This window comes from Salminus brasiliensis, chromosome 24 (genome assembly GCF_030463535.1).
Source record: "Salminus brasiliensis chromosome 24, fSalBra1.hap2, whole genome shotgun sequence".
Taxonomy (NCBI): Eukaryota; Metazoa; Chordata; class Actinopteri; order Characiformes; family Bryconidae; genus Salminus; species Salminus brasiliensis.
In genome coordinates, this window is record NC_132901.1 from 13997218 (window position 1) to 14021652 (window position 24435).

At 40.6% G+C, this 24435-nt stretch overlaps 1 protein-coding gene across 4 annotated transcripts in view; it reads right to left on the minus strand.

The window, feature by feature from the left end:
- The window catches only part of rbm47 (RNA binding motif protein 47), a 41419-nt gene that overhangs the window by 15553 nt on the left and 1431 nt on the right, over nucleotides 1-24435 (minus strand). For 2 of the 4 annotated variants that reach the window (XM_072669746.1, XM_072669742.1), the window contains exon 1: nucleotides 10908-11112. The exons of 1 other annotated variant lie outside the window; for it this stretch is intronic. The gene's annotated coding sequence lies outside the window, so the exon portion shown is untranslated. Of the gene's footprint in view, nucleotides 1-10907; nucleotides 11113-24435 lie in introns of those variants that run through there. One more of the 4 variants, XM_072669744.1, reaches the window with a different exon arrangement.

Consider the following 24435-nt stretch of genomic DNA (forward strand, 5'->3'; position numbering starts at 1 on the left):
ACAAGATTCAACCTTTGTCAAAGATTAAAAAAAAAAGGCAAAAATGCGAATCCGAGTTTTTTGCATGGTTGTGTGCTTGTGTGCTGGCTGAGGTTTACAGCACCATCAGATGAGGAATCATATGAGTTCAGGTGACTGACGTAGTCGGGCAGTCATTACCTTTACTGCAGTGCCTCTGTTAACCTTAGAGCAGTTAAAACTGATACTGCCTGAAGAGTGTGATGAGTTAATGAGTTTATGGTTCGCGGTTATCTAAGAAACTGATTGACCAATGAGCATATGATCTTTGACTTAGCTTAAAGGAAAATGACAATCAGCACATACACAAGCACACGAAACAGGTGACATACTTGTACTGCGATTATAGCTCTACATATTGCACTTATGATTAATATTGGAATACATTAAAAGTATCTTGACTAGGGCTGCCGTGATTAGTCACCGCGGCGATCTTTGAAGCTGCTGCATCGGCAGTTGGTGTGAATCAGCCTATATTAAAGCTACCTTAGAAGTTCCAGTGAATACATGACTAAGAGGCCGAGCACATATCTGTGTCTAGGGAATGGCGTAAATACCCCACTGCACTGCTGACTATTATGCTGAAGATCTTGTGTAAACCTACAGTTCTGCAGGTTCAGGTTGGAATCAGGCACTTGGAATCAATGCGTCTCATTCACAAAAGCTCTTAGAATAATGCATTCCTCTGTCCTCAATCCCAATCCCAATCCCAAGTAGGACATAATTGGTGAATGTCAGAATCTTTGTGAGAATGTGAAATGTCTTGCTAGGAACAGTCGGTGCATTAGGCCCAATGTTTTTGACCATAGACCAACTGGCTGCAGGCAAGTACATGAGTTGACTCTAATGTACTAGTCTCATACTGATCTCGGACACATGGAAGCTGTAAATGAAATTTAAGAAATGTGTTAAGTGTGTCCAGAAATGTTCCAATGTTCCTTGGGTTAAGAATGATGAAGTAGCCATTAATATGTGAGTGATGCACATGGTCAGCGCCAGTACTCTAATAGGCTGTAGCATTTAAGTGATGACTGACTGGGATTAACAGGGCCCAAAGTGTGCCAAGGAAACATTCCCCCATACCATTACACCACCACTACCAGCCTGGACTGGCAGGCTGGTCCAGAGATTCATGGATTGGCTATGATTTTTTCCCCAGTCTTCAACTGCCTAGTTTTGGCGAGTCTGCACCCACTTTTGGCAAGTCAGCTTGAAGCAGTCTAGCTATTCTCTGTTGACCTTTCTAATCAACAAGGTGTTTTTCTGTCTGCTGAACTGCCACTCACTAGATGTATTCTGAGTAAACTGAGTAAACTCAGGCTCATGTGGGACTCACGTGGGTGGAACGGGGGCTAGGTGGTTGTTACAGCGACCCAGTTGGGCTTCCCAAATCTCACAGCTCACACTAATCTCACATGTGTCGCCTCTAGGCCCTTTGTGCAGAGTGCAACCCAGATGGGGCCGTGTTTAACCCTTCCTGGTCCCATCACTTACCCTGGTGGCTCCCTGGTGGGCATCCATATGTTGGGCCAACATGAAACCCATGGACAAACCTTTCTAGTTTCCAGTTGGGCCAACCGTACAGGTCCTGCTGGCAGCTATCTAATTAGCTAAGTAGATAACTGCATGAATGAATAAGTGTAAAGGTCTTCTCATTGTATTTCCTTGCAATATCGCATAAAATAGCAGCAATATTTAATTCCATGTTAATAATGATTAATTACATAGCAAGTGATTCCTAACTTTGGACATCTGTCGTGCTAATGTGCAGCCCTGACACGCCGACACACATGCACTCACAGTTTTGTCTACAAAGACGCTAGTCACTATCTCTTCACAAACCAAAGGAGAAATGAAAGCGGAGAACAATGTGTGTACCAGCCTCCCTAAAAACACCACTGATAACCAGTGAATAGAACAAACAGACACACACCATAGATCAGTGTGTGTGCGTGTGTGTGTGTGTGGGTGTTTGTGTGTGTAGGTGAAAGACCAGAGCAACACACTAATAATATGCCATGTTGTCTTATTTTCACCTCTTATCTACAGCTAGACACACACACGTACACACAAATGACAGGCACCTCTCGTTTGTTGTACTGGCTGTGCTCCTGTGTTTGTCCATTAGCACTTAAGTAGAACAACACACACACACACCTGCACACAGAAACACCTGCTGTACAGAGCTCAGTCAGTTGGGATGGCTGAAATAAAGCATTAACATTTCACAAGTGTGAGTAATTGTGTGTATGTGTGTGTATGTGTGTGTGTATAAGCAGAGTGGGTGTAGCACTTTTTCCTATTTACTCTCTGACATATTATGTCAAATGCGTTTTTCACTCACATATCTGTGTTTGGTGTGTGTGTGTGTGTGTGTGTTTACTCTAGCTCAGCAACTGTGCAGATAAGAGATACAGAAGGGTGTGGAGGTGAAGAAGTTTCAATGTATACAGTCACACATGAGAGCACATAGCAGAGAGAGGGGGAGAGGTAGTGAGAAGAGAGAGAGAGAGAGAGAGAGAGAGAGAGAGAGAGAGAGAGAGAGAGAGACAGAGAGAGAGAGAGAGAGAGAGAGAGAGAGAGAGAGAATGAGAAAGAGAGGGAGAGAGACTGAAATAGAATGTAAGAGAAAGAGAAAATGAGAGAGACTAGAGAGAGAGTAAAAAAGAGAGAGAGACTGAAAGAGAGAAAGAGAGACAGCAGGAGACAGAGAGTGAGAGTGAGAGAGCAAGAGAGAGAGCAGGAGACAGAGAGTGAGAGAGAGAGAAAGAGAGATGCAGAAAGACATCGTGGTGTGAGTATAATGCAGTAGCTACTTCTCCAGAACAAACACTACACTGTATAGAGTAACTAAGAAGGCAAATTAAGGACGCACAAGCACACACACACACACACACACCTACATACACCTCAGTGCACACAGTAAGCAAGGGGAGGGGGAGGATATGGCGGGCTTTCTGGATCAAAGAGCGGGACAACGAGAGGAAGAGAGAAATACGGAGTGTGTGTGTGTGTGTGTGTGTGTGTTATTGGGGTTTTATTAACCCCCTTCTGTGGCCTGAGGCATGGAGGTCAAAGTTCAGGACAGTCGTGATTGCTGCTTTAGAAGCATATTTGTTTGTTTGTTTGTTTGTTTGTTTGTTTGTTGCACTACAGATTTAACAGGCTAACACTGTCTAGGAGTTGTGTGGACCACGTAGCTCACTTCTCCTTCTGATTTCCTAAGAAGTCACATGACCATCCACACTATCACAACTGAGCCAGTAATACATGACTGATAAGTGAAAGGTAAAGCTCTTACTGTGACCTTTAGAAGTAAGCCCCTATTCTACCCTGTACATTACCCAGACAGCCCTTTCACCCCTCCAGCTTCTTTGTATGTCCACAGCGGTAAGCTTATTATTCAGTAACCATGTGAAAAATGAATGACTTCAAACAGAAAGGACTTATTATGAACATGAGCGCAGCCTGGACCTCTGGACCCTTCAGAAGGTCCACGAAGGTTATGTGGTTAAACCTTGTTTTTCTCCATTCATAATTATCTCTGCAACAGAGATGTAATGATTAAACCTCGTCCTGCCCAACCTTTGACTTCTCTGGCTCCTCCTGAACAGGTACACTCACATTCAACCCCAGTTATCTCTCTTGCACAACCAAGAGCACCTAACACCCATTTCACAATGCTCATCACTTCATGCAGTACAGGAAGACATAGCTTGAATAATTAGGTTAGAAGTAGATGAATGACCAGGCTGATTTTGGCCATATATCTAAGGTCACTCTGAGTCCCCTGATTCCTTAAGAATCTTAAGGAAGTTGTTTACATCCACGTGATTCATATATAAGGTCTACACCAAGGCCTACACCTACACAACATTTCACAGTTTCTCAATAGCATTTTCAATTTTTTCAGCAGTCTATTTAGCTGCAACTATGGTCTGGGGTTTCGAATCCCAAGCCATGGCTGGAGTGCAACTGGCTGTGCTCAAGGCCCCCCTCATCACTCTAAATGTGATGTTGGTCGGCACAGGTGTGCTAGCTGGTGTTAGCTGTGGCGTTTTTTTTTTCCTCCAATCGCAGTGCCTGCCTGGCGACGTTGCATCGGCGGCCGGTCGAAATGAGCCAGTGGCTGGTTCTGGCTAGTGCTCACCCTGCTAGCGTCTAGAGCTTTGCTGGTGCTACGGAGATCTAAGAATGGGTGCTCCACCTCCAGTGGCCGTGGGTTCAGTCATTGTGCTTGTTGTGACCCTGACACCCTAAGCCAATTCAACATTGGCCACAAGAACTGATGAGCCTGTGTGAATGAGGGAGAACATGCTAGAAGATTTGTTTTCTCAAGAGAAATAAGTTGTGATTATGAGACAATTACTTTTGTTATCTTGAGTTAACAAGAAAAATAAGTTAAGATAACAGTACAGAAAAAAGACCTTTTTGGACCATAATTTACAACTATCAACCCTAATTCTCAAATTTGTTGACTCATTTATCCCTCTTTTCTTTAAAATAATAGTTTTTGTACTCTACCTTTTCAGATTTGCTCTGAACAGGTAGCCTCTAATTTGAGAGCCAGTATCCTGCCCCTTCCAAACTTAACTCGACTCTAGCGTCTAGAGCTTTGCTGGTGCTACGGAGATCTAAGAATGGGTGCTCCACCTCCAGTGGCCGTGGGTTCAGTCATTGTGCTTGTTGTGACCCTGACACCCTAAGCCAATTCAACATTGGCCACAAGAACTGATGAGCCTGTGTGAATGAGGGAGAACATGCTAGAACAGTGCGAATAGGGAATAGGGAAGAATAGTCTAGAACACCAGCAATCTCACACAGGTACAGCACACCAACACAATGTCTAGGTTTGTGGGAGAACCCTGGGTCGGCAATGCACCATTATCTGTGAGCTAGAACCCTGGAACCAGGCCCAAATCCTGGTTCCCAAGTGTTTTCCACTTTGAGCTGTTTCAGATGCTGCTAGATATTCAGATATTCTCTCCAGTTGTGGTAGTGGCAGAGAGAGTTCCCATGAAGGCTAGGGAACTATTTGACAGTGTTGTGTTGGAATCACACTTGGCAAAGTAGGGCTGATCTGATGGGCTGGTTTAATAACTCTTCTTTTTTTGTCTGATTCCAGTGAAACTAAATCATTTAAGATAAGAGAAGAGCAAAGAAGGCTTAATAAACATGTCATTCTATATTAAGCGAAGAACTACATTTGCCATGACTGTCCAGTTCGTATAATTTTTCTGTACTGTTATCTCATGATCACAACTTATTCTTCTTGTGATCTCAAGATAACAAGTTGATTTGTCTGGATAACAAATGCCTATTTTCTTTAAATAACGAAGGTTGTTTTCTTGAGATTGCAACTTACATTTATCTTGATCTTTGGATTAAAAGATGCCTTGTCAACATCACCACTTAGATTTGTTTTCTCAAGAGAAATAAGTTGTGATTATGAGACAATTACTTTTGTTATCTTGAGTTAACAAGAAAAATAAGTTAAGATAACAGTACAGAAAAAAGACCTTTTTGGACCATAATTTACAACTATCAACCCTAATTCTCAAATTTGTTGACTCATTTATCTCTCTTTTCTTTAAAATAATAGTTTTTGTACTCTACCTTTTCAGATTTGCTCTGAACAGGTAGCCTCTAATTTGAGAGCCAGTATCCTGCCCCTTCCAAACTTAACTCGACTCATGATGCGAGACCCAACAAGCAGTAGCCTGAAGGACAAAATTTACCAATATCTACACTTTCACTTTTAGTTATGAGTAGAACCAAAAGTATTATATAGCTGCTCCAGATCTGGCTCAGTAAAATGCTTCTTTTATTTTCTGGCTATGGCCGCACAATAAATATCAGTAGCCGTAAAACATCATGCAAATTATTTGGTTGTCTACACACTATACTACCCAGTGACTCACTATAAAATCACGGCCTATTTTGCTTAAGGTTTGTAGTCTGAAGCTCATGAATTTGTTTCTATTTCAGTTGTATACTGTGAGGCTATATGGTAATTGCAGCTGAACTGATTTGCTCAGGAAGCAATGACAATACATCAGAATTTTCTATAATTAAATATGATCTAATGAGTATAAAAAGCCTGACTTAACAACATAAGTTAGATAACAGTAATTTAGCATTAGGTAGAATAAGAGAGAGAGCAACAGAGAGGGTCATCTACACAACTTCTGATTTCCTACAGTCGCAAGTTTCGTTTCTTTAAGAAAAGTGGCATTTGGTCATTTGTGTGGTCATTCCACTTAGTTTCGCTTTTGGGATCAGCTTATTGCTAAACCAAAAAAAGAGAATGTGATCCATTGAATGACTCTGCTTATGGACTTGATGTTTATTGATGTTTTAGTGGATGTCCAATTTTTTCAGCATGCCTTTCAGCATTAGAGCCACGTTCGAATGCCAGCAACCCCGTCACACAGCTTATTTGTAAACAATTGTGCAAAGTCCATCTTTTACCATTAAGAAGTTTTGTAAAACCCATGGAAAAGACAAGCAGAAAAGACAAGCACTGAATAGTTTGCTTTTTTTTAGTCTTCAAAAAGTGGGTTATGCTACATCCCAGAATTGTGTTAATGGGCCCATATCCTACATTTTGCCTGCATTTGATCATTTTGTATGCTCTAAAAATGATCATAACTACGCAACCACTTACCGTCCTCTCTTAATCATTTAGAATCAAACAAGCTGTTGCTGTTACTGCACCTTTAGGGCTGAAAATTGGTTGTCCTATATTGTGCTTTCAGAGAGATCTGCAATACAAAAGGGCGGGTGGTAAGTGTGGTAGGCTAAACTGCGGTAGGCTAAACTGCAGTAGGCTAAACTGTGGTAGGCTAAACTGTGGTAGGCTAAACTGCAGTAGGCTAAACTGTGGTAGGCTAAACTGTGGTAGGCTGAATAGGCGGGTATGTAAGATGTTGGTTGTCAAACAGTTCCTAGAGGCACCTTTATTTTTTACAATGTAGGAATAGAAATGATACAAATATGTATGTAAGTAACTGTTTCAACTGCATCTCACTGTCCAACAAAGGCATAAATGATTAATGTTCAACTGCTGTCGAGCTGTAATTATACCTGTACTGAATTCAATGCACTTTCAATCACAAGCCCTCAGCTACAACACAGTTACACAAGAAAGCGCATACAATCATACAGAGCACTAGAAACCCGTGACTGAGTGAGGGAATTGGGAAGAAGGAAATAAGAAAATCGAGTCTGATTAAGATGGAGTACAAGCGCACACAAAACACACACCAACACACACACATATATAGTCCTGCCTCCACGGCCCATACCTGCCACACACATTCCTCAGGCTTGCTCAAGCCGAGAGCTACAAGAAGCAATCTGATTAGCCGCCAGGAAAACCACGGCACACGGTTCAAAGTGAAACTGACGAATTTCTGATTCCTGTTCACTTTTTCAGACTTATGTTTTTGGTCCTACGCTGAAGGTATGTAAAAGCCACACGCATACAGAGTGCCATTAAGCTGAACTATGAACTCCTCAGTGGTAAATGATGGCATCACCAGCAATCTTATCTCTTGGACTCGATCGTTCAGTCTTGCCATTAACAAACCTACTGGACCTAGTCAACTGGCTTTTACACAGACCTCATGGCTCCCTCAATCAAATCAAAATCCCCTTTAAGTGATCATTTGGCCAAAAATCTAGAGCGATGAGGCTAATGTAGCTAACAGGCAATGCAAGCTTACAGTCACCAGCACCCTCGCCTCAAACCATGTAGTTGCTAAGTACTGTCAAATAGACTAGCATATCGCTGCTGTTCAGTAAAAAACATGTACTTCCATCCATTTTTGACTGGTTTTTAGTTCGGTCCCTGTAGCTGCCATGTGCACTGTGCAAATAACCCCAAATGAACAGACCAACAGAAATGCTCTAAAAAGCTCGGAATAATCTCTTTTACATTAACGTACATTCAAAGTTACGAACATTTTTGCCTTCTCCTTTAAAGTCACAATGTTGAAGATGTTTTTCATTGGCCAGCAGCGACACATGGTTTCTGACACTGTATGGATGGTAAAATGGACAGTACGCTTTCCTGAAGCTTTCCAGCGTTTGCAGCATTTGTAGGCCATCATGGCAAGATTTTTTTATTAACTCATTCAAAGTCATGTTGGAGACCTACCTCTGAGGTCTTATCACCTCCAGAAGTGGAAGGAGAACTCACGCTTGCTGGAAAAGGCCCTTGCAAAAGTCACTGTAAGTTTAATGCATGTGTCATGACAGGCTTGCGTCAGTCTTATGAACATTTGCGAATACCACTCGTTAGTAAAGCGTTACCCCATTGAGCAATGTATGCTACCTGACTAAAAACCTTAGTCCCAGCCTGAATTCTGTCCATGCCTTTGCTCATTTATGCAGATAACAGTGACAGCATGTGAGCTAAAGCTTAATAAAACATAATACATGAACATATCAGTAAATGTCATGGTTGAAGTATACTGTCTTATTGACATTCAGCCACACTACTAGTAATTCATCTAGAATAACTAGAACTACTGTCCAGGCTCGTTATGTCTGAGGCCCTGGCATCTTTTAATCTGAGGCTTGTTTAATCCAGATGAGAACCCAGAAGAGTTGACCCAAAGAAAATGTGCTACAGCTGTGGTCCAAGGTTGTCCTAAATTGTATAATATAAGTAAGCATAAATATGGCATTTTTTGCATGTTTTAGAGCACAATTTCTGTTATATTTGCAAGGCATATTGAAAAAACAACTAAAACGTAATACATACAGTGCCACATTTAAAGTTTTAAACAGTGCAATTAAATAGTATTCATGTATAAAAACATTATTTTCACTTATTTTCACTATGAACAAAACATTACATAAATTTTTGCATACAACTCTATAGCTACATTAGCCTTGTAGCTCAAGTGCAAACTGCAAATTGTTTACACGTCATTTTTAATGCTGTTACACAGCTACATTTACCATATTAAGCACGTAAATACATATAGTATTTCGACTAAACTGACCAAGCACTGGGGAATGTTCTTCACTATCCAGTAGTCTTACTTATCAGTACCACTCGAGTAACATTGCATTGTGCTACATCTAATTACAGAGTGTTTTGCAGAGCCGGGACTTTTATTCTGGCCAAGACCTTGCATTCACTTCCCTATCTGAAACCACAATTTCATGTGACTACTACTTCAGCATTGGGCTTTTCCTGGACCTGCTGATCTTTTTTGCTCAGATCCTCCAAACTGTTTTCACAGTTAGGACTCGTTGGGGTTGCGTAAACGGGTTAGGAGTGTGTTCAAGCGTAACCTCAAAGTCTGTGTTTACTGCTTTACATAATATAACAGTCCAGTCCATAATGTAACTATTTACCAAATAAATTAAGCAAATTCTTGACATTACAATGCCACCTCACAGTCGTCCCTTAGTAGCTACAGTATACTGAGTCTTAAATTTAAAGACCCATTTATTTGTTTATTAGAAACTTTTAAGGGTTTAAGGAAGTTAATGTAAAGGATTTTTACCAATTTAAAGTTTCTTCACACTCACAGCTCTTTTAAAAAATGGTTCTTTATGGAGCCAAAATAACGAATCCTTTGTTGCACTTTTATTTTTAAGAGTGTATACTTTAAGGCAGCTGTAACCAAAGGCCAAAAAAGAAATGCATTAATTTAGAACATGGTCACTAAAGTTCTTCAAAAGTACAGCTTTTTTTGTCTCCAGACTGCAAATTATCCCATCCGTTCATAACATCCCATCCGTTCATAACATCCCCTTAGCACTAGCAGCGCCCTCGACACTAGAAGGGTAAGGACCTAACACATGTCTCCTCAGACACACGCAAAGCCAGCCACCACCTCTTTTTTCGTACCACCGCCAGTGTGACATTGCTGGGTGACCAACACGCTCAGATATAGACGATCATATATAGTATACAATGTTTGTTCTTTGATTTGGTGAGCAGGTGGGGTTGGGGAAACTTTCTAGATGGACAAATCAAGCATCCTGATGGGCTGACTTTTGCCCATCACAGACCACACTTTGGGCAGCTGTGGTTTAGCAGGGGATAACAGCCTAGAACCATAACCAATGCTAATACAGCTGTACACAGTCTGTATATCCTCTGGGTGAGTGTAATATTTTACAAGGTCAAGTTAAATTAAGGATGTCCATTAGAAACCTCCAAATGATAGACTTCAATGATAGACAGAGTGGAGAGTTTTTGGAAACCAAGCTCTAGGATTGGCCTTTTAATGTGTCATGGGTCAGTTTTTGTCAAGCAATTGGTGGCAGCTAAAAAAGAGTGGATGTTTAGTGACATGATCGTTTAAACATGAGGTCACAGCCTCAGATACAGTTCAAAACACTAAATGCATGTCATGATGCACTTCACAGCTTCACTGATAACTGTTTTACAGTTACCCAGACACACATACACACACATGTTCTGGGCCCACCCTTACAGCAAACATGGGAGGCCAAAGTGTAGAGTCCAAAGACCAATGGGTAATTCAGCACTTAGCTACAGCAAAACACACACACACACACACACACACACACACACACACACACACACACACACACACTCACTCACTTCATGAAGCAATGCCTGTTGTGAACAATACTGAAACTGTGGAAGAAAAAAGTCTAGTGAAGGTTAAACAAGGTCAGCAAAACAGACTCATCTTTGACATCATAAACATATACAATAAAGAAACAGGAAAAATAACGTAGAACTGAATTAGTTGGAATCACATATAGCACACTAGCACACACACACACACACACACACACACACACACACACACACACACACCTGAAAGTTTCATTCAAAGAAGTGTCTCACACACACACCCACACCAGTAGTTTTAAGAAAAGTGACACTGTACCTGCCTCCTCAGGTGACCCCAGTGTCTGTGTGTCCAGCTAACCCTGCGGTCGACCTCACACGCACACAAACGCACGCACACCCACCCTTGCTCTAGCTTCTTCACCTGAACGTTCGCCGTCTCTCTCTCTTTCTCCCACTGTCTCTCTCTCACACACACACACACACACACTCACATTCATACACAGTCGTATGGCTGGCGAAGCAGTGGAGTGGAGTGTGTGAGCGGGTGTAGGAGGTAGTGAAGTGTTTGCTCAATGCCTGGGAGGGGCGGGGCCAAGAAAAGGTGCCCCCTCCTACCTGCCTCTTTTTTTTCCAGGATTTTGAAAGAGAGAGAGAGAGAGAGAGTGAGTGATATATATATATATATATATATATATATATATATAGAGAGAGAGAGAGAGAGAGAGAGAGAGAGCAGAGTTCCTGGTTCTGACAAAAGATAAAGAATTAGAACAAGAGACATAGAAAGAAAAGAGAGAGAGAGTGAGAGAGAGAGAGAGAGAGAGAGAGAGAGAGAGAGAGAGAGAGAGAGGGAGGAATATAGATAGATGGAGAATGGGGAATGTGGTGTGAAGGTGATTTCAGTGAAAGTTCTTTATAATCCATACCGTCCCATTTAACTAACCACACACACATACCCACACACACCCTCTGGTCAGCTTTCTGTAGCCAATTCCCATCTACGCTGCCCGGCTTTAGAGTTTCACTGCACTTTATTCATTAACATCTATGTAATGAAGTCCCATAAATGACGTCCCTTTGAGTGGTTTTTAGTGTGACATGCTCCACTGCAGACACTCGTACCAACCCAGGGGTCGCCTACAGCACAGATATAGCCGTTTTCTTTACTATCCGAAACCAGCAGTGAACCCCCGCAGTCTACGTAGAGTTTTAGATGTAATGCTGATGAGGGTAAAATAGTGGCAAATCTGAAAACCTCTGTCCTCACAACGCCCACGAAGAGGCCGTAAATAGGCCAAAAACAATAGCTGTGTTTGAATCTGTGCCCTATTCCCTATCCCCTACATGTGAAAATCCACATCACTGTACACAGCACTACTACAGGGAACAGAACTAGACAGGTAGTGGACGCTTTTGGACACGTCCGCATGAATTTGCCACACAAACACCTCCATTGTGGGTATTCTATATCCTTTTAGTCTACATCATCAGCTCACTATATACTGTGGTGCATTATGGGATGGTTACAGCGTGCAGTGTTTTCAGACACCACTACAAAATGCACTTCATAATGAATAGGGCACAATTTTGGACACAGCTAACGTCTTAGACTTCAGCGGGAATGAATTTCTATTCACCAGTAGTACTGTGTATTGGCAAAAACCTGGTGAACCTGTTCATTATTATGTTTATTATTATTATTGTTTTGACTTAATTCACCCATAACGCACAATTATTTCTACCGGACCTGTTGCTGTTACTACAGTTTCACTCTCCGGTCACGGTGGCTCCTAGTAATAATATTTGATCTGGTCTTACTATCTCCTATCTCCATAGTGCAATTATACATATGCTGCTCCTGTACATACTTCATACACCCACATCGGCACCTGTTAGGAGCTCTTCTGTAACTTTTGTTGTATTTATTCTGATAATGTATGTCTGCTCCCGTGTGCAATATGTAGAGTATTGTGCCACTGCAATTTCCTGTTAACATATTATATATTTTTTTATTTTTAGAAGGATTATTCATAATCCCTTTACGCACACAAATGAATAAACCTGTCTCAAACAATGCAACTGTCACTGCCCATATACTCCTATGCATCCTTCACGCTGGCATGGATGTTACGCAATCCATCAAGGTCAATTCAGCGTCAAAAGTTTCCGACAACAACAAACATGGTGACAGCGGAGGTCATGATAACGTACTTACTAGAACACAGATGAAAGTGGCAGTGGTGTAAACAGGCTTTTCCGCCAGAGTTCTTTTTCATCGTGTCCATATGGCAGTGGTTGTGTTTAGCTTGAACTATTGACTGCACTGCCCAAGCAACTACTCTTCCATCCGAATGCTTTTAGAAAACATGCACAAATACGGACTAAATGAACGCAGAATACGGACAGATAGCTCCGTCTGTAGCCATATTCTGTCTGTAGCCAGATTTAAATGACTCTGAACACCAGTGATACAAGTAAATTAAATAGAACGCTAATCCTGGTTTAGACTAGTTATGCTGCCTGCTATGCCTGCTATTATTATTATTTATTATTATTATGTAAGTATGTATTATGTTATTATGTAAGTATCTTTTAAACAATCTTTGGAGGTAAGGCAACATATTTTTGCCCAAAAGACTCCTTATCCAGCTCCTAAACAGAACCCTGAGTGTGATGGGTTCTAATCCCTGCACTTATGGTTCTCAGTAAACCCTTCTTGTGATTGGCAGCCTGGGATTTGATCTGGGACCTCCCCCGACTGTCACTGGTTCTAATCACCACTTTGCGTAATCTGGGACCTCCCCCCGACTCTGATTGGTTCTAATCACCACTCCTTTTGGATCTGGGACCTCCTCTGACTCTGATTGGTTCTAATCACCAGTCTTTTGGATCTGGGACCTCCCCTGATTGTGATTGCTTCTAATCACCACTTTGTGTGATCTGGAACCTCCTCCTTTCTATGATTGCTTCTAATCACCACTCTATTTAATCTGGGACTTCCCTTGATTATGATTGGTTCTAATCACCACTTTGTGTGATTTGGGACCTCCCCTGACGGTGATTAGTTCTAATTACCACTTTGTGTGATCTGGGACCTCATCCTGACTGTGATTGGTTCTAATCACCACTTTGTGTGATCTGGGACCTCCCCCTGACTGTGATTGGTTTTAATCACCACTCTATTTGATCTGGAACCTCCCCTGATTGTGATTGCTTCTAATCACCACTCAATATTGCAAAAAAATGTACTTTTAATGTCAGTGCTACTAATCTAAAACTGAGTACTGTTGTTTTATTCAGCGTTTAACACACTGCACTGCACTAAAATGTAGCACATTAAACAAACCTAATCATGCCCTCACTGTAAGACAGCATGCAGCTGGATAGTGTTCATTAAATGATGATGTCAATGGCATGATCAGGTGTAGTAAGGTGTAGTGATGCAATTTGATAAAATTTATCATGATAATGATAAATATTAGCATAAAGCCCAGCCCAGCTGCACAGTACAGCGTTTCCCCACCTCCAGATTAAAGTCATCATCACCTTACCATGAGGTGCTTCAGTGAATGGAGATATGACCCCTAGTGAAAATGTGGGATAGTGCATGTTGCATTGAGGGGCTTTATCCTGTGACAAATGGCTGCATTTCTGCCGAGTCACTGAAGAGTCATATGATGACGGTTACTCTGTTACACATTCAACTCTTTAACTAAAGGATAACTTATTGTGTGTGTGTGTAAATGTGTAGAGGAAAGGAGAGGCAACAGAGAAGAAGACATGCTAAGAGGAAATTATGCTACATTCAGAGGTCAAATTGAGTTCCTGTTCCAGGTCACTAGCTGATCACATTGACCCTAGGTGACCATACAAAACACACACACACAAGTCAGGAACATCAGTCGTTCAGATGGAACCTTGAGGGTGAGGAACAGGCTGGGTGGGGGTTAATCTCCAAATCGCTATAGCAATGTCATAAAACCCTCGTCTCCACGTATTATGGGTAAGCCATAAAAAGGAAGGTTAGCTTGGCTAAAGTGTAAACAAGCCTTGACGAGGAGCAAAGTCTTCTCTTTAAAACAGTATCATCGTCATCAGATAAAATGCGCTGTGCTAGGGCATAATGATATTTTGATTTTTTAACATTAATAAGCTGGAACAGAGCAGTAATGCTACATTAAAAAAATACTATCAAAACCTGAGTACAATTAAAATAATTAATCGCTGCACATTCTGCACTGCACTAAATCCGATTAACCAGAGTGTAATGGAATTACTCGTTAGGGACAGGACACAAGTGCTGAGTAGAGAAAGGCTTTAATAAAGGCAACGCCGCACAGCTACACAGTTGACCATCAAGAAAGTAGAACTGTATATGTCTAAAGTATGTCTTCCTGAGACCTCTCAGAGAGCTTGTGTTTGTCCTTAGTCTTCACAGTCTGGTTAACTGCTCTCTACCGAGGCTCAGGTGTGTGGTAGAAAGCGGAGGCCGGTGTTAAAACTCACAGCAGGCATGGAAGGGGCTGTGGTCACGACACAGAGCTAATTAAGCTCTTTTTGTAATGAGGCATGCAGTGGCTCAGAGTTCTTTAAGTACTGACGATGTCCATGATACGCTCATATTTGTGCATCCTGTGATGCAGCTTTTTAAGGAAAATTATGGGGAAAGATAATGGAAATGGATTCTGTGAGAAAAAAGAAGGATTACTCAAATGATTATAGGCTGGTTAGTAAAGAATATACCTTTTACTATACATTTACTCAAGCACAGCTTAAAAAACCATAACAATTAACAGGACAATATTAAACCTTCCAAAGATAAAAAATACACTCCTAAAAAAAAAGGTGCTACAAATGTGGAAGAACAGAATAGAATAGGACTCTCTGGAGCAGATAAACACCGTGCCTAATGCCAGGGGTTGGCTAGAATGATCCATCTCCATCTAATACTTTTGGGATGAGTTGGGGAGTTGAGGAGATGAGGTGGGGTAGTGTTCATCCAACATCTTGACCTCCCTAACGCCTGCGGCACTGAATGCAATCAAATTCTTACAACAATGCTCCAAAATCTAATAGAAAGCCTTCCCTGGCCAGTAGAGACTCCAACAAAAGCATTGTACATACATTTTTACTACCCTGGACTTCGAGAAGAAACAATGAATGAGCAGGTGTCCCAATACTTTTGTCCATAAAGTGTATAGTGTAAATAACATATCACTTGTTTTATAGTGTTACTCTGAGTTGCTTTCCCATCTACTATGCTCTGAATGAGCTTGCATGCTTACTTGCAACAAAAAAAACACAGTGTATCCAACAAAAATGAAAGACTTGCATGTATTTTATACAACAACAAAAAGTACTGATTCCATACACTAATCTATTTTACACTACTAATCTGTTCATGCTGTAACGTCGCTGGCGGCAGATTTAAACCTGCAAAAATATTGAACTAGTTAATTTTCATTCCATGGCAGAAAGACCACTAGGGGGCTGTGGAGAGAGGCTGTCATCAAAGACTTAAATCATTAAATATGATTCTGGCAAAATGCACAGAAACGGGATCCACCATGGCTCTGTTTCCAGCTGTAGGTGAATTCTCTTTCTAGCTGAATGAATCATTGCTGATTTATTTAGACCATGAAATAACGTTTAATCAAGTAATAATGACAGACCAAAATGCATACATAAAACTCTATATGAGGATATAGAAAAGGAGGTGTCTGTGGGTGTGTTTGTATGTGTGCACACAACTGGCACTTGAGGTTTTTTCCAGACACTGCATTTCATTTACCGCTCTCAAAGAGACAAACTGGAAAATCAGGTTGAACTCAAGCTCTAACTTAGAGCGTCTGCCATAAATGCACTATTCAAACACACACACACACACAGTTTGGCCGCTTGGTAAATTCGGAGGAGGAAAAATGTCTGACGCCACAGCATAAACTCTTGAGTCAAGGTCATCTGATGGTGTGTGTGGTGTGTGTATGTGCACACCCATTCTCCGTATCAAGACTGAGTCACATAAACTGCAGGTTCCAAGACAAGTGTGTCTCTTAGCAAGCACTAAAAATATCTAAACACTGAAGTGCCCTCCAGTGTTCAGCGTGAGCAGGAAGCGTTTATTTTACGAGGAAGGCTGCTTTGCGGTAAGGAAAAAAACAAAACAATTTTATCTAGCTAATTGCAATCAATGCTCAGTCTAGTGTTTTTACTGCTGCACTGCTTCACATGTTTGAGGGATAAACACCAACATAATTATTTTGGGCAAATAAGTAAACAAATGACTACATTACACTGAAACATCTAACAGGTTGTAGCCATGTAGCTACAAAAACAGATAAACTTCTTATATTTGATTATTATTAATCCAAGTAACACTAAGTAAACACAAGTAAAACTAATGTTATGCTTAAGAAGGACAGGACATGAGAAATCAGGACAGGGCAAGACAGGACAGAAAAGGAATGGACAGGACAAGAAAGGACAGGATAAGAATGGAAAAAATAGTGAAGGACAGGACGTGAAATAAATGAAAAGGAAAAGACAGGACAGGACAAGTATGGACAGCACAGGACAGAATAGAATAGAACAGGACAGAGCAAGAAAGGACAGCACAGAACAGGACATGAAAGGAACACAAAGGAAAGGGCAAGACAGGACAGAACAGGACAAGAACAGACGGCACAGGACAGGACCAAATAGAACAGGACAGGACAAGAAAAGACAGCACAGGGCATGACAGAATAGGACAGGACAAGACATCAACTAACAGGATAATAAAGGAAAAAATAGAACAGGACAGGGCATAAAAAGAATGAAAAGGAAACAAAAGGACAGGACAGAGCAAGAAATGACAGAACAGGACAGGACATGAAAGGAACGCATAGCAAAGGGCAAGACAGCACAGAAAAAGAATGGACAGGACAAGAAAGGACAGGATAAGAAAGGAAAAAATAGAGAAGGACAGGACGTGAAATAAATGAAAAGGAAAGGAAAGGAAAAGACAGGACAAGACCGGACAGAACAGGACAGGACATGAAAGGAATGCAAAGCAAAGGGCAAGACAGGACAGAACAGGACAAGAACAGATGAAACAGGGCAGGACAAAAACAGAGCACTACAGCACAGGGCATGACAGAAAAGAAAAGGACAGGACATGAATGAGCAGGATAAGACAAGAAAAAATAGAACAGAACAGGACAGGACAGGACGTAAAAAGAATTAAAAGGAAAAGAAAGGACAGGACAGAGCAAGAAAGGACAGAAGAGGACAGGACATGAAAGGAATGCAAAGCAAAGGGCAAGACAGGACAGAACAGGACAAGAACAGATGGAACAGGGCAGGACCAAATAGAATAGGACAGGACAACAACAGAGCACTACAGCATAGGGCAAGACAGAAAAGAAAAGGACAGGACATGAATGAGCAGGATAAGATAGTAAAAAATAGAACTGGACAGGACAGGACATAAAAATAATGTAAAGGAAAAGAAAGGACAGGACAGAACTGGACAGGACAGAATATAAAAGAAAAGGACATAGCAAAAATGGACAGAACAGGACCAAATAGAACAGGACAAGAACAGATGGCACAGGACAGGACCAAAAAGAACAGGACAGGACAAGAAAGGACAGCACAGGGCATAGAACAGAACAGGACATGAATGAAAAATAGAAAGGGACAGAACAGGTTGTTTAAAAAAAAAAAAAAAAAAAAAAAAAAAACAGAAAATTGTTTGTTTGATTGTACTTCAACTATTTATCATATTTATTTAATTTCACTGTATTTCCTTTTCGGATCAACACCTGGTAACCTGGTAGACATTCCAGTGTAGTTTGTCTGTCTCTGTACTTCAAAGTAATTAACCCAAAAACAATCACACTTCAAAGCGCTTAGACTTCAAAGCGTGGTGAATTACCTAGAAGAACCTACTGGCTATTTCAAGGTGATTTTTAATTAGACCTTCCTGAATCTTTATATTTTGAGGTATTTGGTAATACCTCAAAGTAATTTATGTAATTACATGATGAACAATATTTCACTGGAACTCTCTCTCTGTTGTGACCAACTTGCAAGGGTTAAAAGCTCTGGACCCAATGAGTGACCCTGGCTGTGTGTGGGTATGGTCAGCACAGTGAAGGTACAATGTGTTTAAACGGTTACAATGAAAAGGGAACACTGTGCTCCCTCTGTTCTCTCTGAAAGATCTCGTCTCCATGAACTACATGCTACTGTTGCTAAATACAGCCGTACCCACACCTAAACCATCCTGCTTATCCAGCTTTTGCTGGAGTAACTGCCTCTACTGTCCAGGGTAGAAGGCTTTCTACTAGATTTTGGAGGAGCACTGCGGTGAGGATTTGATTGCATTCAGTAAAAACAGAGTCAGGATGTTGGATGATCACCACCCCACCTCATCTCCAACTCCCCAACTCAAGTATTGGATGGTGCACCAACCATCATTCCAGAGAACACAGTTCCACTGCTCCACAGCTCAATGCTGGAGGGCTGTACACCCCTTCTGGCCCACACCTGGCATTAGGCATTGTGCCAACAGGTTCATGTTTATCTGCTCCAGAAAGTCCTATTCTATTGGCAGTACTTCTCTACAGGGACTAGTGTGTGTGTGCATTTGCACATCTGTGTCAGCAATGGGTGCAGCTTAAAGCAGCTTAATGCATTTTTGAGAAGGGGTGTCCACAAATATTTATATCAGGTGCATCAGATTAGGGTTGAGGTTATACTCTGTAGGGTGGTAGATGTCCAGGACCAGGATTGGGCACCCCTGTTTTACACAAACAGGTACGCCTGGGCTTCTCTCTTCTCTTCTCTCAGTCCAAAGAAGAACGCTGCTCATAACGTCAAAGTGAATAGGGGTGGGGCTAAACTGCTGGAGGCTGAATAGGTGGATATTTGTAATTGTGTCAACTTTGTAACCTCACAAAAATTAAAATGAGCTGTTTTTACAGCTGAAATATATACATTTTCAGGTCCATAAGTATTTGGACAGTGATTCAAGGACCATTCATTCAAAGAGTCTAACATTAATACTGCATTAACCATTTGGGAATCATAGATGCAGGCTCAACTGTAACTGATGAAAGTAATGTCATTAAATATAGGCATTATTTTATTATGTCCTAGCTGCCTTCAGTTGCTGCTTGTTTGTAGGCACTTCTGTCTTTACCTTTGTCCTCAATAAATGAAAAACTGCTCAATTGTCTTGGCCTTAAGAAGCTCTTGTGTTGCTATTGTGGTATGTTTTGGGTCAGTATCTATGTCTAGTGTGAATCACCATCCTATCAGTTGTGCAGAATTTGACTCAATCTGAGCAGAAAGTAGAGCTCTATACACGTCAGATTTCATTATGCTACTACTATTAGCAGTCACACCATGAATAAACATCAGTGACCCAATTCCACAGACAGCAATACATGCCCATGCCATAACACTGCCTCCACCATGTTTAACAGATGATGTGGTGTGATTCAGGTTTTATCTGTCCAAAAACTTTTTGTTATGTTTTTTATCTGTCTAATCTACCTGTCTAAGGCTTTTCTGGCCACTCCTAAAATCTCTTGGATAGGCTTGTTTTGTTTTTGTTTTTTTAGCCTGATGTCCTCCTTCACTTGCACTGACGCCTCTTTGGACCACCTATTGATAATTCATGTGAACGGCTACTAAATGCATATTCAACATTTGAAATCACCTTCCGACCTTTTATCTCCTTATTTTGTCTGGAACTAATGAGGGAACAGCCTGGCCATGAAACTGCTTATCAGTCAACTGTCCAGTACCTTTGAAAATGAAGGGACTGTTTAAAAAAATGGGCGTAATTTCTTGACGGTTAATGCAATTTTTTTTTGTTTTTTGTTTTTTTATCTCTTGCATCAAAGCTATAGGTCTGCACTTCAATCGCATTTTTGATTAGTTTATTTTACATTCACTGGAGGTGGAGTACAGAGGCAAAATTCTGAAAATGCCATCTCTGTCCAAATACTTATGGACCTGACTATACATGTATGGGCGGATCTGACTGACCACATCAAACTCTTTCATGAAAAAATGAGCACAATTCATACTCAAATGTATCTAACAGCGTCCGAAAAAAAAATTTCAACCTGATTTCGAGGGCACTACAATCTCCCACAATGCACTCGTAATTTCTAGTAAACATCGTGGCTCACTACATCAGCTGAATGTGGACCAAAATGCATTGTGAGACTCCAGTAAGCAAGCGATACTTACAAGCCACTGAACACCATAAATTTTCTCCCAGGTAGTTTGTTAACGGGAGGCTTAGATTTCTAAGCAACATATCGGTCAAAGATCATGCTATGAACAGCCCAATACTTTTACTAACTTTTATGTAATCTCTTCCTATATAGCACAATACTATTGAGTAGGGAAGTAGGGATCTATTTCAGTCATAGCCAGTGTATCTAAACCACTTACCGTGGATCCCTATAAAAATGAATTATACCAACAACAAAAAAATTATATAGGGACCAGCACAACATCCCCATGACATAAGAATGACCTCAGAACGCTTTTTTTTTTTCATTCTAGCTGAAAAACAATGACCCTATAACAACTGTAAAAACATGCAGACCTCAAACAGAGAAGCATACACACACACACACACACACACACACTCAGGACTCACTACAGCAAACTCAGCTCATTTGTAGAGCGCACCCAGGGGTTCATGCAGCGAAATAATAGTTTAATGCAACAGTAATGGCCCTGCTTTATCATAAGGTAGAGACACAGAGGAGCAAGTGAAAAGAGAGAGAGTGAAGTGTGTGTAATGAAGCGGTATAAAAGCATTAGAGATGGGGGGGTTGGGTTGGGTTCAAAACTTCTCACTAAAAAGGCCACTGTTTGCGTGTGTGTGTGTGTGTGTGTGTGTGTGTGTGTGTTTGAGAGGGAGAAAGGGAGAGAGAGAGAGAGAGAAAGAGGGAGCGAGTTGGAGGCGATGGCACACAGTGGGACACCCTAAATTGAGCCTTTGGTCTTAAGAAACTCCGCCCCTAATAAGTCACGAGCAATCAAACCATCCCTGCGTAAACTCTGATACTAGTAACAGCGCCAGGACATGGGGTCATATATACAGTACCGCGCTGTATAAGTCTCCACCCATTTGTGTGGATGGCTAGTGTGTTAAACCTGTAAAAGCAGCATTTAAAGTTACAATAAACTCCTGCAAACTTTAATACAGGCAATGAAAAACTGTAGGGATCCACACACCTGTAGGGATTTGATTGCACAACAAAAAAGGCCCCAAAATCACTTTGATCATCCTATGAAATCAAAAACAACACACACACACATGTTGCTTTTACTACTTGTAAGAACTTCCATTGATCCTTGTTTGTCCAAAATATCATGCTGTCCCATCACTGGAAGAATAGGTGGTCCTCACAGGGGTAGTAAGACAAGTTTGCATACACACACACACACAAGCATGTATACACACACACACACCTCTCTGGCCCTGTCTATCGGAGTAGAGGAAGAATGCATTCATTGTGGAGTGGGAGTGCAGGTATTTAGTGTGTGAGTGTGTGTATATGTGTGTACCTGTGTGTGTGTGTGTGTGTGTGTGTGTGTGTGTGTGCTTGTGAAAGAGAGAAAGAGATGGGAAGAAAAAGCAGAAGGGAAAGAGAAGAGATCCTGTTTCTCTCTTGCTGTGTACCACACAAACACATGCACACCACACACACACACACATACTGTTGTCCAGATGTCTCTCAGGGTTAATGTCTTGCTGGGGAGGTCACATGACCAGTCATATGACTAAAAGAACACAGATCGCAGAGGTGACCTTAATGTCTCTGTCTCTAGCCCTTGTTCTTTCTCTATTGTGTCTAACTTACGTTTAGGAAGGTCACACTAAAGGTCTCGAGGTTGATGGATCATAAGGACGTGTGCTTGAATATGCTTGTTGTTACACATTTCCTGGGACAAAAGCATTCTTACAGGATTTCCAGACCCAGATTAGGCCTAGGCTAAAACACATTGTCGATGGCTAAACCCATGCAAAATTGAACTGTAAGAACTTTAAATATATAATATATAATAAATTAAGGCATGATCCTGAGGGTCCAGCTGTGTGGTAAAAACATTCACTACATTCAATTCCTCAGGAGGACATATTGAAACCAAACTGATTTTAAATATAAAAATAATAAACAGCATTAAAAAAATATGTTTTTGTTACGATTATGTTCCCTAAAGCACCACAGTGGTACCGTCTTTCTGAGACTGTATTGGTATATGATGTATGATCTCATGTCCTAACTGTGTCTGCATGTTTCACAAGGAGGAACTGGAACTACCCAGTCAGTTAAAGGCTATAAAAGGACAATTGAGTCTAAAAAACTTCCCTTGTGTATCATTTCATTCAAACACCATTAGCACCTTTTGAGTCTAATACTGCTTGAATGAAATGACACACAATGGACGTTTTAGACCCACTTTAGCCTTTCCAGACTGCAAATGCTTTGTTAAGGTAAGAAACACTGATAATCTACAATCAAATACATATCTATTAAATGCAACAGGACTTTAAGTTGAGCATGGATTCTAATGACCCTCACTCTATACCTAAACCTAACCTTAACTTTAATTCTGAAGCCAAACCAAAAGTACAAATAATCCAACATGAAAACCTCTAACAGTATAACTTTACAACAGCTTTTTTAAAGTTCCAATTGTATGACACTAGAATTAGATCAACACTAGATCTAACAGTATAACCTGAAACATTAAATTGAAAAGGTTCTAACAGTATAACTTAAAAAAAAAACATCTAATAGTATTAACTGAAAAAGTTTGAATAGCATAATTTAAAGTTCTAAAAAGTTCTAATAGTATAATCTTAATAAGGTTACTTGAAACATGTCTAACAGCATAACTTAAATAGCATAAAAAACTCTTATAGGATAAATTGAAAAAGTTCTAATCGGAAAATTTTAAAAGAAAGTTCTAACAGTATAGTGTAAAACATGTCTAACAACATTACTTAAAAACTTCTAATAGTATACATTTTTAAAAAGTTCTAACAGTATAATGTGAAACGTCTTAAATAATAACTTGAAAGTTTAAAGTTTAAATAACTATTTGAAGCTCAAATAGTACAATATAAAGCTCTAAAAAGTATTACCTGAAACATTTTTAATAAAATAAATCGAAACACTTCTTATAGTTTAACTTCTAAGGATATAACTTGAAAAACTTTTAATGTTTTAACAGTATAACGTGAAACGTGTCTAACAGCATAACTTGAAAAACCTGTAATAGTATAAACTTAAAAAGTTCTGGTATATATTGAAAACAGCTTTAACAGTAAACACTATATACCATAAAACCCAACAATACCAACAATACCCAACAGCCCACCCTGCAAACACAGAACAGTACATGTATAAGTGACGAGGAGAACAATACAAGTACACCTGAATGTATTCAGAGAACAGATAAGCATCACAACAAAAGCCAGAAAGAAACGAGTTCAGATCACACACACACACACAAACACACACACACACACACACACACACATCTATTACCTGTTCTCGGTAGATGTTGCCAAACAAACACACATACACATTTTAACGATGCAGTATTTGCACTAAAAACAGTGACACAGTCACCTGATTACACAAACACACACACACACCCGCCCACTCCACAGGCGTGACAGGCCAACCCTGCAACCCCCTCACCCCGAGTTACGAAAAAATACAACCCCCACAATGCAAAGCAGCTGGATGCTGTCTCTGGACTGTAACATCTGACCTCTACCCAACGTCAAGAAATCATGCAAACATACCATCTTA